This window comes from Macaca thibetana, chromosome 9 (assembly GCF_024542745.1).
Source record: "Macaca thibetana thibetana isolate TM-01 chromosome 9, ASM2454274v1, whole genome shotgun sequence".
Taxonomy (NCBI): Eukaryota; Metazoa; Chordata; class Mammalia; order Primates; family Cercopithecidae; genus Macaca; species Macaca thibetana.
The window spans coordinates 97,429,274-97,446,848 of NC_065586.1; the positions used below are offsets into that span (position 1 = coordinate 97,429,274).

General features: G+C 40.8%; 2 protein-coding genes and 1 non-coding gene across 4 annotated transcripts in view; 1 reads left to right on the plus strand and 2 right to left on the minus strand.

Moving 5' to 3' along the window:
* The window catches only part of NDUFB8 (NADH:ubiquinone oxidoreductase subunit B8), a 943,883-nt gene that overhangs the window by 853,330 nt on the left and 72,978 nt on the right, over nucleotides 1-17,575 (minus strand). The window lies entirely within an intron of this gene.
* Nucleotides 1-17,575, plus strand: part of BTRC (beta-transducin repeat containing E3 ubiquitin protein ligase) — a 259,914-nt gene that overhangs the window by 60,507 nt on the left and 181,832 nt on the right. The gene's annotated exons all lie outside the window — the stretch shown is intronic.
* On the minus strand, nucleotides 9,368-9,468 carry LOC126963504 (small nucleolar RNA U13). The gene has a single exon (XR_007729133.1). It is a non-coding gene; the product is annotated as a small nucleolar RNA U13 (small nucleolar RNA).

Consider the following 17,575-nt stretch of genomic DNA (forward strand, 5'->3'; position numbering starts at 1 on the left):
ATCCTCCTGCCTCTGCCTCCCAAAGTGCTGGGATTATAGGTGTGAGCCACTGTGGCCGGCCAGAAGAAATTTTTTGTGTTTTGTTAATACAGTCAGCCACGAATAGCTAACAGCTATTACAGTTGGCCCCTCATATTCGTGGGTTCTATATCCACTAACCATTGATTGAAAATATTCAGAGAAAGAGACCACAATAAAAAATAACAATAAACAATAAAAGTGGGAATTAAAAACAGTACGGTATAACAACTACTTATATAACATTTACATTATATTAAGTATTATATGTAACCTAGAGATGATTTAAAATATATGGGAGGATGTGTGTAGGTTATGTGCCATTTAACGCACTATAAGAGATTTGTGAGTATCTGTGAATTTTGGTATCCTGTGGGGAGGATCCTGGAACCAGTTTCCTGCAGCTACGGAAGTTTGACTATATTTATTTAGCATTTACTATTTGCTGTTTTAAATATACTGTTCAAAGCTCTCTATATATTATTTCATTTAGTCCTCCCAATAATCCTGTGAGGTGGATTCGGTATTGTTATTATCCCCATTTTTCATTAAGGAAAATTATTCCAGAGAGGTTAAGTAACTTGCTCAAAGTCATGCTAGCAGGTATCCTGAGATTAAATCCAGGCAGTCTGACTTGAGAGCCTTACTTAGGTACGGTATACTTCTTCTTTGAAGAGCAGGAAAACTGTGGGATATGGTGGCATGTTTCCTTAATATTTGTTAAGGCACACTTTGGTAGATGCTAAAATAGAAGCACAAAGTGCTATAGAATTTAAGGGAGGGAAAGTTCGTTTTTTTGTTTTGTTTTGTTTTGAGATGGAGTCTCACTCTGTCACCCAGACTGGAGTGCAGTGGCGCAATCTCGACTCACTGCAACCTCCACCTTTCGGGTTCAAGCAATTCTCCTGCCTCAGCCTCCTGAGTAGCTGAGACTACAGGCGTGTGCCACCACGCCCGGCTAAGTTTTGTATTTTTTAGTAGAGACGGGGTTTCACTGTATTGGCCAGGCTGGTCTCGAACTCCTGACCTCCTGGCTGGTCTCGAACTCCAATATCCCACAGTTTTCCTGCTCTTCAAAGAGGAAGTATACCGTACCTAAGTAAGGCTCTCAAGTCAGACTGCCTGGATTTAATCTCAGGATACGCCTGCCTCGGCCTCCCCAAATAGTGGGATTACAGGTGTGAGCCACTGCGCCCGGCCGGGAAGTTTGTTTTAACTGAAGAGCTCTTTAGCAGCTTTGTAGAAGAAAGCTTCATATTAGATCTTGATGAGTAGATAGATTTTGACAGATGTCTCTCTGAGGTAGGCAGTCAAGTGGTGTGGCCAGAGTTGAAGATTTACTGTCTGGATTTACATATAGGTTTCCTGATTATTTAAATTACCAAAGAAGTGCAGTAAGACTTTACTGTTGTCATAGTATCGTATCAGTTAGCTATTGGCATTTAGAATCACAAAATACCAGCATCTTACAACAATAGGTATTTATTCTCTTGAAATTGTGAGTTTGTTGGATAGTAGATGATCTTAAACTTGGCTTACTTAAAGTCAAAAGCCCAAAGTCAAGTAGGGCAGGGAGTAACTTGCACAATACTACAGTGACAGTAATCTACTGCATTGATCTAGTACAGTTGATTTAGAGACGAATGGTACGATGCTTATTATGACAACTATTGTGCTTTCTTCTTTCTGCTCTCCATTGTTGGCACTGTCCTGATAGCACTTTTTCATATTGGTTGCTGAATACCTGTTGACTGGATGCTCCTAGAATCACAATGTAATACAGCAGATTTCTTCTCTTCATGTTATGTAGAAAAAAAACATAAAGAAATAATCAGAATCTTGACTATTCCACAGTGATGCCCTGAGAAGTTCAGCAGTACCACGGTGCTATTCTTCTGTCTTTGGGACTGATAAGCTTGATGTCACTGGAATGGCGTTTATAATAGAATTTGAACTGTAACAGAGTTTGTATCAAGGTCATACATAATAACCCAACAACTCTCTTGTTAGCAGTTTTAAGAGCTTTTCCATCTCTTCACTGCAGCTAAACTTAAGGTTGCAAAGATCTGGTGCTAATATATTTAGATGTCTGGAAAACTTTCATGCTTTCGCTGAAAAGTCATAGAGACAGATATCCAGGAATTATAGCATGTGGGTAAATATTTTTGTAGCACAGATTCATAAATCCATGTATATACACCAAACTGTTAATGAGGTTATTTGTGAGTTGCTGTTTTATGGGTAATATTTCAAAATATTTAATGGTATTCTGAAAATATACCAGTAAATACACAGAAAAGCATTACTTAGGTGATATTTCTTTCCTTTAATGCTTTTTTACTTTAAAATTTATTTTTATTTTTATTTTTCTTGAGACAGAGTTTCGCTCTTGGTGCCCAGGCTGGAGTACAATGGCGTGATCTTGGCTCACCGCAACCTCCTTCTCCTGGGTTCAAGTGATTCTCCTGCCTTAGCCTCCTGAGTAGCTGGGATTACAGGCATGCACCACCACACCCAGCTAATTTTGTAGTTTCAGTAGAGACGGTGTTTTTCCATGTTGGTCAGGCTAGTCTCAAACTCCTGATCTCAGGTGATCCACCCGCCTCGGCCTCCCAAAGTGCTGGGATTACTGGCGCGGGCCACCGCATCTGGCCCTTTTTTTAAAATTTTTTGAGACAGTCTCACTCACTCTGTCACCCAGGCTGGGTGATAGTTCTTTTTTTTAATTCTTCTTCTTTTTTTTCTTAAAAAATTTTTTTGTATTTTTTTTTTTTTGAGACGGAGTTTTGCTCTTGTTGCCCAGGCTGGATGCAGTGGTACAATCTCAGCTCACTGCAACCTCTGCCTTCCAGGTTCAAGCGATTCTCCTGCCTTAGCTTCCCAAGTAGTTGGGACTACAGGTGTGCGTCACCACACCTGGCTAATTTTTGTATTTTTATTAGAGACGGGGTTTCACCATGTTGGCCAGGCTGGTCTCATACTCCTGACCTCAAGTGATCCACCTGTCTTGGCCTCCCAAAGTGCTGGGATTACAGGCGTGAGCCACCATGCCCAGCCTTCTTTTTTTTTTTTTTAAATTCTTTAATGTTTTATAGATTTTCTACAGTGAATATATATCATAATCTTAAAAAGTAAAATTTAGTATATTGAGTATATGCATTTATAATACAAAATGATCACGAACTACATTGTAGCAAGTGTACTGGCCAGTGGGCTGACAGTGGCTGCTTGAACAGACTCCTCACTCTGAGCTCCAGTTTTCTTAAGCAGAAAATGGGCTATTGTTAATTTTACCTACTTAAAAAGGGTCTCTCTCTGTTTTTCCTTTCAGTTCATGTTAAATTCTAAATTGCCATGTATAAGTAAGGGGTTAATTGTTAATTTACACCATAAAACCCCTTTATGTATCCAAGGTTTTCATAGGAAATTTAGGATTGTATGATCCTAAGTTGTGCTGGAGTACCACATTTTCTGTTAAGTAGTACTTGGCAATAAAGTATAGGAAAAAAATCAGTGGGTTGACAAAGAGAGGTCATGATAGTGTACCTGTAATGTAATTTGATAAAAAATGTGAGCCTGAACTGATTGCAAAGCATTGTTACATATAGGGGAAGACATTATGGGGGAATAGGGGGGTGAAGATACAAAGTTGAGTAAAATTTCTCTAGAGCTTCACAATCTCATGAGATAGGCATTTATAAATATCTCTTAAGGCACACTTTGTTAAGTGCTACAATAGTGGCACAAAGTGCTATAGAATTTAAGAGAGGAAACAGAAAAAGTAAATTGAGTTAAAGGAAGGAGAAATTAGTTTTAACTGGAGAGATATTTAGAAGCTTTATAGAAGAAAGTTTTGTATTGGACCTTGAAGAATAGATAGATTTTGAAAGACTTGTGTCTGAGGTGGGCAGCTCCAAGAATAGGAAGTAACTTGGGTAAAGGCCAGGAGATCAGAAGTTGGGCAGGTGTAGTGAGTTATAGGTGGGTAAATAGGTATTATTTGAGCGTAGCAGATAAGAAGGAAAATATAAATTGGAGGCTCAGGGAGTTTGGACTTAATCTAGTTTTATATATACATATATATATATTTTTTTGTTTGTTTGTTTGTTTTGTTTTGTTTTGAGATGGAGTCTCACTCTGTTGCCCAGGTTAGAGTGCAGTGCCACGATCTTGGCTAACTGCATCCTCTGCCTCCCAGGTTCAAGTGATTCTCCTGCCTCAGCCTCCCGAGTATCTGGGACTACATGCGCGCACCACCACGCCCAGCTAATTTTTGTATTTTTAGTAGAGACAGGGTTTCACCATGTTGGCCAGGATGGTCTCTTATCTCTTGACCTCGTGATCCACCCCCCTCAGCCTCCCAAAGTGCTGGGATTACAGGCGTGAGCCACTGCGCCTGGCCTAGATCTATATTTAAGAAGAATGTTCTAGTGTTCTTTATGTATGTGTTAATGTGAGCTTTTTTACTAAAGTAAAATATATATACAAATACATATTTTTAATATGTACAAATTATTATGTATAACTCAGTGAGTTTTTACCTAGTGAACACATTTGCGTAACCATTATCTAGATCAGGAGTAGAACTTTGCCAGCACTCCACAAGTTGCCTTCATGCCTGCTTTGGATACTAACTCCCTACTCCCAAGGGAAATCAGTCCCTTATAATATCTATAGATTAGTTTTACTGTTATTGGTATGTAAGCTCATCTAAATGGAATCATTCCAGGGTGTATTCTTTGGTGTCTGGTATCTTTTGTCCCATATTGTTTGTAAGATGATTCACTCAGGTTTTTGTGGGAGGTATGGTGTGTTTATGCTTGTTAATGTATTCTACTGTGATTAATCGTTCAGATTAGTCATTCTATTTTTGATGGACATTTGGGTTATTTCCAGTTTTTGGCTACTTTAAATTGTGCTATTGTAAATAATCTTCTACATGTCTTTCCTTAAACATATGTACATATTTCTGTTGAGTATGTACCTGAGAATGGAATTGCTGGGTCATGGGGTATGAAAATGTTTAGCTTTATGCTATGGTTTGAATATAGCTTGTTTGGCCCCACCAAGTCTCATGTTGAAATTTGATCTCTGGTGTTGGAGGTGGGGCCTGGTGGGAGGTGTTTGGATTATGGAGGTGCATTCCTCATGAAGGGCTTGGTGCCGTCCTTTTGGAAATGAGTGAGTTCTCGCTCCATTAGTTCCTGCTGGAGCTGGTTGCTTAAGAGTCTAGCACCTCCCTCCTCTCTCTTTTGGTTTCTCTCTTGGCATGTGATTTCTGCACATGCAGCTCCTCTTCGCTCTCCACCATGAGTGGAAGCTGCTTGAGACTCTCACCAGGAGCAGATGCTAGCACCATGCTTCTTGTACAGCCTGCAGAACTGTGAGCCAAATAAACCTTTTTTTAAAATTATTAATTACCCACCCTCAGGTATTCCATTATAGCACCATGAATGGACTAAGACACTTTAGTAAAACCTATGCAACTGTTTTTCTTTTTTTTTTTTTTTTTTTTTTTTTTTAGAGACAGGGTCTCACTCTGTTGCCCAGGCTGGAGTGCAGTGGCATGATCATGGCTCACTGCAACCTCGAACTCCTGGGCTCAAGCTGTCTTCTCATTTTAGCCTCCTGAGTAACTATGACTACAGGCATGTGCCACCACACTCAGCTAATGTTTTTTATTTTATACTTTCTTTAACAGTGTATGGGAGTCGCAGTTGCTGAACATTCTTGCAGTGTTCACTTAATATCATCTTTTTTGAGGCCGGATATGGTGGCTCATGCCTCTAATCCCAGCACTTTGGGAAGCTGAGGCAGGCAGATCACTTGAGGTCAGGAGTTTGAGTCTAGTCTGGCTAGCGTGGTGAAACCTCGCTTCTATAAAAGTACAAAAATTAGCTGGGTGTGGTTGCGAGCACCTGTAATCCCAGCTACTCAGGAGGCTAAAGCATGAGAATCGCTTGAACCTGGGAGGCTGAGGTTGCAGTGAGCTGAGATGGTACTACTGGACTCCAGCTGGGCGACAGAGCGAGACTCCATCTCAAAAAAAAAAAAAAAATTGTCTTTTTCGTTGTAGCCATTCTACTGGATGATGGTACTCTCTCACTGTTTTAATTTGTGTTTCCTTAATGACTATTGTAAACAAGCACCTTTTTAGGCTTATTGACTGTTTAGACATACTCTTTTGTTGAAGTGTTCAAGTCTTGGCCTTTTTTCCCCTATTGGATTATTATTGTTATTACTATTATTATTATTATTATTTTTAAAGAGATGGGATCTTGCCCTCTTGTCCAGGCTCTGGAGTACACTGGTGTTATCACAGCTCACTGCAGCCTCCAACTCCTGGGCTCAAACATCCTCCCAACTTGGTCTCCCAAAGCGCTGAGAGGCATGAGCCTCATTATTTTTTGTGTTCTCAGCTTCATTATTTATTTAGATGCTTGAATTGTTCCCTATTTGGCCAGTGGGAAAGGCATTCAAACTGCGTCCTCTGCTTTTTGATGTCGTTGAGCATTTTCTTATTTACTGAAAGATACTCCAGGCTCTTCTTGTACTTTTTTTGCCCTAGCCCTGGAATTAGTGATTTCTCCGAGAAGCTCTTTTAGTAGTTTCTTTTAGTAGAGAGTGACATGTAGAAGTTCAGATCTGGTTAAGTGTGCTTATTGCTATTGGGGTGTCACTGCTCCCAAGCCATCATACTGGACACACCACACACACAGGTGCATATTGCACATTTACATTGTTATTTTATCTTACGTATTATTTAAAAGCGTGAGTTCACACTGATATCCCCAGTTCCAGTCTAATACCACAGGATTCGTTCAATAATTTCATAATTGTGACTCCGTTTTCTGACAGTGAGTAACTTGGCTTTCATTATCCTCAACATATTTTCTTAGTCAATCAGCCCCTTTCTATGTGACCACTCTCATGTTGCTGCCATTCCCCACATCCACTATATAGATGTCATCCTTGACTTATTTAGGCTTCAAAACCCCATGTCAGATTGCTGGCCTACACCCTTGCATGAACACCCTTCTCCGATACCTGTGCTAGATTGCTTTCCACATCACATTTGGACTTCAACATTCTGTGCAGGGCTGCCATGTTACCTGCCATATTTCTGTATGGACATATCCCTTATCCTGTTTTTTTGTTTGTTTTGAGACAGGGTCTCACTCTTTTGCCCAGGCTGCAGTGCAGTGGCACAATCACAGCTCACAGCAGCCTCACTCAACCTCCTGGGCTCAGGTGATCCTCCTGCCTCAGTCTCCTGAGCATCTGGGACTACAGGTGCTTGCCACCACACCTGGCTAATTTTTTGTAGAGACGGGGTTTTGCCATGTTGCCCTGGCTTTTCTCAAACTCCTGGACTCAAGTGATCCACTTGCCTCGGCCTCCCAAAGTGCTAGGTTTATAGCTGTGAGCCATCGTGCCTGCCCCTTCCTTATCCTGGTGGTACTCTGTCATCCTGTACTAAGACCTCTGCTGATCCTGCAAATGTCTGTTTTGCCTGGCCCTGACAAAATGAGTAGAGGTTTATTGTAGTCAAAATGTAGTCAAGAGTTTCAATTTTTTTTTTTTTTTTGAGACGGAGTCTCGCTCTGTCGCCCAGGCTGGAGTGCAGTGGCCGGATCTCAGCTCACTGCCAGCTCCGCCTCCCGGGTTTACGCCATTCTCCTGCCTCAGCCTCCTGAGTAGCTGGGACTACAGGCGCCCGCCACCTCGCCTGGCTAGTTTTTTTGTATTTTTTAGTAGAGACGGGGTTTCACCGTGTTCGCCAGGATGGTCTTGATCTCCTGACCTCGTGATCCACCTGTCTCGGCCTCCCAAAGTGCTGGGATTACAGGCTTGAGCCACCGCGCCCGGCCAAGAGTTTCAATTTTTAAATTTATGGTTAGCACTTTTTCTCTTTGTTTATCCCAAGATCATACAGATCCTTCCTTCCTTCCTTCCTTCCTTCCTTCCTTCCTTCCTTCCTTCCTTCCTTCCTTCCTTCCTTCCTTCCTTCCTTCCTTCCTTCCTTCCCTCCCTCCCTCCCTCCCTCCTTCCTTCCTCCCTCCTTCCTTCCTTCCTTCCTTCTTCCCTCCCTCCCTCCCTCCCTTCCTTTCTCCCATCTAGGATCACTGCAGCCTTGACCTCCTGGGCTCAAGGGATCCTCCCACCTCAGCCTCCCCAGTAGCTGGGACTACAGGCGTGTGCCACCAAATGTTGGCTAATTTTTTTGCATTTTTAGTGGAGATGAGGTTTCTCCATGTTGTCCAGGCTGGTCTCGAGCTCCTGGGCTCAAGTGGTCTATCTGCCTCAGCCTCCCAAAGTGCTGGGATGCTGAGGTTATAGGTGTGCGCCACTTCACTGGGCCAAGATGTTGACTTTATTTATCTGCACACACAGACACACACACGGACACGCACATACACATACACATATACATATATACATACACATACAAGTTTTATTTAAATATTTTTTATTGTGGTAAAATACATGTAAATTTTACCATTTTAATTATTTAAAGTGTATAGTTCAGTAGTGTTAAGTATATTCACACTGTTGTGCATATATAATCTCTAGAACTTTTTTGTCTTGCAAAACTGAAACTCTATACCCATTAGACGAACTATCCATGTCTCCCTTATCCCAGCTACTGGCAACCACTATTCCTTTTGTTTGTTTGTTTGGTGTTTTTTTTTCCCCCCCTGAGATGGAGTCTTGCTCTGTTGCCCAGACTGGAGTGCAATGGCGCGATCTTGGCTCACTGCAGCCTCCGCCAAGCAATTCTCTTGCCTCAGCCTCCTGAGTAACTGGGACTACAGGTGTGTGCCACCACACCAGCTGATTTTTATGTTTTTAGTAGAGATGAGGTTCACTATGTTGGCCAGGCTGGTCTTGAACTCCTGATCTCAGGTGATCCACCCGCCTCGGCCTCCCAAAGTGCTGGGATTACAGGCATGAGCCACTGCGCCCAGCCTTCTATTTTTTTTTTCCCTATGAATTTGATTCCTCTAGATACCTCATATAGGTAGAATCATACAGTGTTTGTCTTTTTGTGACTAGCTTATTGTACTTAATGTACTCAGGTTTCATCCATGTTCTTCCCTTTTTAAGACTGAATAATATGTAATTGTATGTATATACCACATTTTATTTATTGTCAACAGACACTTGGGAAGCTTCTACCTTTTGACCTTTGTGAATAATGCTGCTTTCGTATGTGTTACAGATACTTCTTCAAGTCCGTGAGAAATTTTATTTACAATTTGCATTTAGCTCTGCAATCCATCTGGAATTAATTTTTGCATATGGTGTGAGGTAGAGGTCAGCATTCTTTTTTTTTTTTCTTTCTCTATGCCAGAAAAGTAATGTGCCTGTGTAACAAGGTTTGAGGGAGGCACACCTCACACATGAGGATGAAAACCCAGTCGTCATGCTTACAAACTACAAAAGGATCAGAATTCTTTTTTTCCTTTTCTTTCTATAGCCAACTTATTCAGCACTATTTATTGAAAAGATGGTTCTTTTTCTGTTGCATTGCAGGGTCATTTTTGTCATATTAATGTGTATATATACGTGTGTGTGTGTATATATATATATATGTGGGCCTCCTTTTGGGATTTTCTCAGTAGCTCCATTGGTCTCTTCTTGTGCCAATACCACACTGTCTTTTTTTTTTTTTTTTTGAGACGGAGTCTCGCTCTGTCGCCCAGGCTGGAGTGCAGTGGCCAGATCTCAGCTCACTGCAAGCTCCGCCTCCCGGGTTCCCGCCATTCTCCTGCCTCAGCCTCCCGAGTAGCTGGGACCACAGGCGCCGCCACCTCGCCCGGCTAATTTTTTGTGTTTTTAGTAGAGACGGGGTTTCGCCGTGTTAGCCAGGATGGTCTCGATCTCCTGACCTTGTGATCCGCCCGTCTCGGCCTCCCAAAGTGCTGGGATTACAGGCTTGAGCCACCGCACCCGGCCAAAAATGTGACCTGCTGCTTTTCTTTTTTCTTTTTCTTTTTTTTTTTTTTTTGAGACGGAGTCTTGCTCTGTCGCCCAGGCTGGAGTGCAGTGGCCGGATCTCAGCTCACTGCAAGCTCCGCCTCCCGGGTTCACGCCATTCTCCTGCCTCAGCCTCCCGAGTAGCTGGGAGTACAGGCGCCCGCCACATTGCCCGGCTAGTTTTTTTGTATTTTTTTTAGTAGAGACGGGGTTTCACTGTATTAGCCAGGATGGTCTCGATCTCCTGACCTCGTGATCCGCCCGTCTCGGCCTCCCAAAGTGCTGGGATTACAGGCTTGAGCCACCGCGCCCGGCCGCACACTGTCTTAATTTCTGTATTTTTATATAATAACAGTTCTTGATATCTGATAGTATATGCCCCTCAGCTTCCCCTTCCCCCAAGATTGCATTGGCTATCTTGGCCTTTTGCATTTTCTTTTTCTTTCTTTCTTTTTTTTTTTTAAATGGAGTCTCGCTCTGTTGCTCAGGCTGGAGTGCAGTGGCGCAATCTTGGCTCACTGCAACATCTGCCTCCCAGGTTCTAGCGATTCTCCTGCCTCAGCCTCGAGTAGCTGGGATTATAGGCACACACCACCATGCCTGGCTAATTTTTGTATTTTTAGTAGAGATGGGGTTTCACCATGTTGATCAGGCTGGTCTCGAACTCTCTCACCATGTGATCCACCTGCCTCGGACTCCCAAAGTGTTGGGATGACAGGCGTGAGCCATGGTGCCCTGCCTCCATTTTCATGTGTATTAGAATTAGCTAGGCCGGTCGCGGCGACTTACGCCTGTAATCCCAGCACTTTGGGAGGCTGAGGTGGGCGGATCACCTGAGGTCAGGAGTTGGAGACCAGCCTGACTGACACGATGAGACTCCATCTCTACTAAAAATACAAAAATTAGCCTGGAATGGTGGGGCATGCCTGTAATCCCAGGTACTTGAGGCTGAGGCAGAAGAATTGCTTGAACCCAGGAGGCGGAGGTTGAAGTATGTGGAGACTGTGTCACTGCACTGCAGCCTTTTTTTTGGAAACTCCGTTTCCAAAAAAAATAAAAAAGAATTAGCTAGTCAGTTTCCACAAAACATACTTTTTTGATTTTTATTGGAATTGCATTGAATCCATATATAAGTTTTGGGAGAGCTGAGATCTTAACACTTTTGAGTTTCATAGTCCACAAAAACGATGTGTCTTTCCATTTATTTAGGTCTCGAATTTCTCTGTATAGAGGTCTTTATATATCTTTTGTTAAATTATTCCTAGGAATTAGATGTTTTTAGGTGTTATTTTAAAAATTTAATCCTCTTTGTTGCTAATAGTACAGAGGTTTTAAATCTGAGGTCTGTGGCCCCTTTACAAGCTATAAACATGTGAATACTTTTTCCTGAAAGATCTGTAATTTACATTTGAATCTGATTCCCACTGGGGGCAGTAACAACAAAGATGAAAGAGCACTGTAGTGCTTTAGAGTGGATTAGATAGGGAGGGGTAACAGAGAGGCAGGGAGGCCATTTAAACTATGTAATAGTCTAGGCAAGAGACTGGGCTTGAGCTGGGGCAGTAGGTATGGAAAAGGAGGAAAGATATTCACGGATATTCTGGAGACAGAATGAAGAAGGTTGCTGAGAGTAGGGTAGAACAAATGAAGAAAAAGTAAAATATAGCTGGCATCAGTCATGTTCAGGGCAATTAGAGGGTTATCAAAGCAGTAGGTAGATAAGGGAAAATGAGTATTTGGTGGGTGAAGATATTGGAATAGTCCCTAACTATAATAAGGAGACTTTACATTTAAGATATAGTCATATAAATAAGGATGGGCAGGGCCGGGCGTGGTGGCTCACGCCTGTAATCCCAGCACTTTGGGAGGCCAAGGCGGGCAGATCATGAGGTCAGGAGATTGAGACCATCTTGGCTAACACGGTGAAACGCAATCTCTACTAAAAAGTACAAAAAATTAGCTGGGCATGGTGGCGGGCACCTGTAGTCTCAGCTACTGGGGAGGCTGAGGTGGGAGAATGGCATAAACCCAGGAGGCAGAGCTTGCAGTGAGCTGAGATCGCACCACTGCACTCCAGCCTGGGTGACAGAGCGAGACTGTGTCTCCGCCCAAAAAAAAGATGGGCAAAGTGATAGAATATATGAAATTTGGAAGGTGGAAAGCTGGGTGATGATTAGATGGGGATTGTATATTATTTTGTACTTTTTTTTATATTTAGAAGTATCCATAATAAGAGGTTAAGAAAAGTTTATCCACATAAAAAGTAGGCTGAACGGAAGTTCTCTGGAACAGCTGTACTCAAATTGTTATATGAGAGAAATATCAGGATTCAGTTTTGAGTAATTTCATAGCCACTGTCTATTGCGGACACAATTTTATTGAAATCTGCCAGATAAGGAGGCACAAAGCTACAGAGGCCAGGTGCTGTGGGGTGGCTAAGAGTTGAGGAAAAGAAATTGAGCTAGGTGTCTGTTGGCAACTCAGCCAGGTTTGTGGACTCAGGGGAATTTAGCAAGGGAAGGTGATATGATTTGTCTCTGCACCCACCCAAATCTCATGTCTAATTATAATCCCCAACGTTGGAGGTGGGGCCTGGTGGGAGGTGTTTGGATCATGGGGGCGGATTTCCGCCTTTGGTGATGTTTTCGTGATAGAGTTCTCACAAGTTCTGGTTGTTTAAAAGTGTGTGGCACCTTCTCTGTCCCCCTGTCTTCTTCCTGCTTCGGCCATATAAGATGTGCCTGCTTCCCCTTTGCCTTCTGCCATGATTTTAAGTTTCCTGAGGTCTCCCCAGAAGGAGAAACCACCAGAAGCAGAATTCACTATGCTTCTTTTACAGCCCGCAGAATCGTGAGCCAGTTAAACCTCTTTTCTTATAAATTACCCACTCTCAGGCATTTCTTTATAGCAGTGCAAAAAGTAACTCATATACAAGGGTATACGTTCAGCGGGAGAATAATGGCAGAGAGTCTGGGGCAGATATTCTGGGGAGATCAATAGGCAGAAAGCATTAGTGAGTACTAGAAACAGGTGGCAAAGCATTGCTTCAAGCTTGAACTCACAAGTGGAACTGGGAAACCTAGCAAGGAACTAAATAATTAATTCATTCAGCCTATACTGGTTAGTGTCTATTGTAATAGTTCTACACTTTACCCTGTATAGGAATTATTTGGAATGCATGTTAAAATGTAGTACAGATTCTTAGTTCTTTTTCCCCCCTTCCCCTTTACTTGGTATGCCTGAAAAATTGGCATGTTTAACAAGCATATCAGATGTTTCTGATGCTGGTGTTTCTCAGGATCATGCTTTGACAAAATATCTAGTCCACTGTTTGCTGGCCAGTGTATCAACACAGGGGAAGTGGGGGAAATGATGTGGCTAGAACCAGAGTAAAAGGTGAGGCCTTGTACTTGGGAAACATAGCAGGAAGGAGCTGAATTAACTGGAATCAAAAGTGATGGCAGGACAGTTGCGGTGGCTCACGCCTGTAATCCCAGCACTTTGGGAGGCTGAGGCAGGCGGATCACCTGAGGTCAGGAGCTTGAGACCAGCCTGGCCAACATGATGAAACCCTGCCTCTACTAAAAATAAAAAAATTAGGCGCGTGTGGTGGCCCAGTCCTGTAGTCTCAGCTACTTGGGAGGCTGAGGCCAGAGAATCACTTGAAACCGGGAGGCGAAGGTTTCAGTGAGCCAAGATTATGCCACTGCACTCCAGCATGTGCAACAGAGCGAGACTCCATCTCAACAACAAGTGATGGCAGAATGAGACACATCTCACGGCCAAGGCTTGGACTCTCTGAATTCCAACTAGTTGGTAATAAGTTGGTTTCAGTAAACAATTTATTTCTGTAGGCTGTTTGCAGCTAGAGAAATAGTGAACTATGGGAGTAGGAAAATAAGCAAGCTATGACACTTAGAAGAAGTATATCTAGTGGAAGGATAATAGCAACATCCCAGAATGTGGCCATTGAGGTACTACATTAAAATCCCATCACAATAAAACTGGTAGTTCCTCCTAGTACTGTGAACAGATTGTGTATCATCTTCATTTATTTTAAAGATGCTGTGGCTGGTCCCTCAGCTCATAATCACCATCAGCCATGGCATCTTGACATAGAGGAAGAAGATGTAATTCATACAATTAAATAAGGTAAATGTAAAGGTGCTTTGTAGGTCATAAGGATAAGGTGGTGGTGGTGGTGCTTTTACAACAACATTCTAAAACAAAACAATTCATACAGACTCCCAAAGTTTATTGAATAGGCATTCCACTCTCATTCCATTTTACTCTTTAAATGTGTATTTATTCATGCCTGATGTATGCAAATTTTTGATTCCATTTTTTTTTAATGAACGTACAATAAAATGGACTTTTCTTAGTGTATGCAGTTTTAGGAATTCTAATATGTGTAGATTCATGTAAACCACAATCAGGATAAGAACAATTCTGTCACTCCCCACAAAAAATTCTTATACTGTTCCTCCACCTCTAACCCCCTCTTCCTCACTTCATTTTATGTTTTTGAGAATGTCATATAAATGGAACCGTGCAATATGAAATCTTCTGTTACTGACCTCTTACGTTCAGCATAATGCCTTTGAGCTACATTAATCCATGTTGTTGCATGTATCGGGAGTTTCATGTCTTACTATTGTTGAGTAGTATTTTATTGTGTAGTGTACCAGACTTTGTTTATTCTCTCCTGAAGGACATTTGGGTTGTTTCTGGTTTTGGTGATTATAAATAAAGCTGCTCTAAATAAACACTTGTGTATAGATTTTGTGTGAATGTTTTCATTTCTCTAAATACCCATGAGGGAAAATTGAGTGATAATGTAGGTTTAACCTTTTTGGAAATTGCTGAACTATTTTCCAGAGTGATTGTACCAGTTGGCATTCCCACAAGCAATGTGTGAGAGTTCTAGTTGATCTGCGTCCGTGTCAGCATTTGGAATTGTCAGTATTTTTAATTTTAGCCATTCTAATAGGTGTATAGTGATATCCGACTGTGGTTTCAATTTGCATTTGCCTAATGCATTCCTCAATTCTTGATGCTTGTATTAATGGAGGATCCAATACAAAGATAATGCATGGTCATCAGAACAAAATATTTGACATGCCTAACTTTAACATTCTATGAAGACTTCATGAATATTTTTAAAAAGGAGTTTGTACTATTGAATGTACATGTGATTTGTACTATTGAATATTAATGGTTTTTCAGTGAAGTTTGAGGTACTCTGAAACCTATCTACAAAGTTTTAAGTAAGCCATGTGACAATGTGGATAAAGTGACTTCAGAGAATTTTTTTCTTTTCTGGTGGCCTTTGGTGTGTAGAACACTTGTGGCCTTTAATAAACTGAGATCGATGACCAAAAATTTTTTTTATATGCCTAAACTTTTTTTTAAATAAAGCAGAAATAAGTGAGAAACACGGACACTGTGATCAAGATCGTGAACAAGATCATGATCTACATTTACTGATTTCATGTTCCTGGTAGCACAGATCAATGGTATGATTTTAATAACTCTTATTCAGGGAAGTAATTTAGATGGAGGCAAGGAAGGCTTTCCCTTGAGTAATTTATTAATTTGGCCCCATCTATCTCTTCTCCCTTTGTAAATCATCCCAAGCAGCAGTCTGTATTATAAGAAGCAAACTAAATGATTGCTAATTAAATGTTGAGTGTTTTTTTGAGTTGGTTATTAGCTTGAGGTTAAATCTGTTTAGTGAGTGAATGTGGAAGAATTATGTTTCTCACATTTGGAATGCACACTTGCTGATCATTGGTATGTTACTCCCATTTTATGAAACTGGAACATCATTTCCTTCTTTTTAATGATTGTGAGTTTTACAGTTATTGAATCTTTGTTTTGGTGGCGTTAGTCATGTCAGTACTTTATTTGCTACCAAGTTCTCAGGACATAGGTTCCCAATTAAAAATTTTTATTTTTTTGTTTTTTTTTGAGACAGATTCTCACCCTGTCACTCAGGCTGGAGTGCAGTGGCATGATCTCTGCGCACTGCAACCCCCACCTCCCAGGTTCAAACGATTCTCCTGCCTCAGCCTCTCAAGTAGCTGGGACTACAGGAATATGCCACCATGCCTGGTTAATTTTTGTATTTTTAGTAGAGATGGGATTTCACCATGTTGGCCAGGCTGGTCTCGAACTCCTGACCTCAAGTGATCCGCCCACTTCGGCCTCCCAAAGTGCTAGGATTACAGGCATGAACCACTGCACCCAGCCCCAATTATAACTTGTTTCCATGGGAAAACATCCGTTTTGAAGCAATACTCAGTAATATATTGAAATTAGAACTAGGCTGTCAAGCAGTGATTCAGGTTTAGTGTTCAGTGTTAATTTAGAAAAGGTGACTTAAGTTGAAGAACGTTGATGTATCTGTTTTTAAATTGCACCTAATTATAATGACAACTTACAAGGTCTATTTCCTTCTCTCTTGGAATGTTGACTATAAATTTCACATGATTTAAAAACAAACAATTTAAAAGGTAGCCAAATGAATTAATTGAAAAGAATCCTGTTTTGTCAGATTTTGCCTGTAATCATATCCAGACATGGTATTTTGAAAATCAGAAAGGATTGCTTCCACTTATATCAGAGTTTGAAAGTGGAAACTCTTTTTATGTAGGTATGGGTCACCTTTGATTATATGGTAGTCTTCTGAATATGGTCCCCTTACCTGACAGATACCCATCTCGTCAATAAACTACATAGAATCCTTAGGTTTATATGTGGTCATCTTACAAAGCATTTCTTAAGTACTCTTAAATGTGTTTTACTAATGTCTTGTGGAAAAATATAATCTTTTGAAAGCATTCATGTTAAAAAGAATTAGACTTGTGATTTATCTCATTTGGACCTCTTTTTCAGTGTGTCTTTAAAATGTAGGTACAGTATATAAGGATTCATACTAAAGGATCAACTGAGATTTTGATTTAAATATGTTATAAATTATAGTATGGAAGCCTGCATAATATACTGCATTTTTTTTTTTCCTAAGAAGCTTCTTTAAATGGTTCTGTTAAGTGTAGGAATGTTCTGATGATTATCTTTTTAATTAAAATGAGATATCTTTGTTTAAAGTGGCACTCGTTTTTTTACGGCCTGTTACAGTCTCTGTGACAATCATTTCTTAAGTCTGAACGTTTTATTTCCAGGAATCCATTTATATAAAACTATGTTTAGACTTAATTAAGGAACGATTCTTACAAAGCTTGTAAATAGCCAGGAAAAAAGGGACCGAAAATAAAACTGACATTCACATTTAACAAAATGATTGTTACAAGGTATGTAATAAGCTATAAAAATACAATAAAGCCCTTTTTATAAGAGTTCATATTTTTTGATCCTTGTTTTCAAAGGTATTTAAGAAAAATATCAAAGCTTCGCAGAGTGACATCTGTTTGCTGAATGGACTAGTTATAACTTCTTTTGTTTACAACTGACAATATGGGAGTTCTACCTGTTTTGTTAGTGTGTCTTCTTTGAAATACCTTATAATCAGTTTAAATTGGTAGATAAATTTTACATTGTACTATAGTGAAGACAA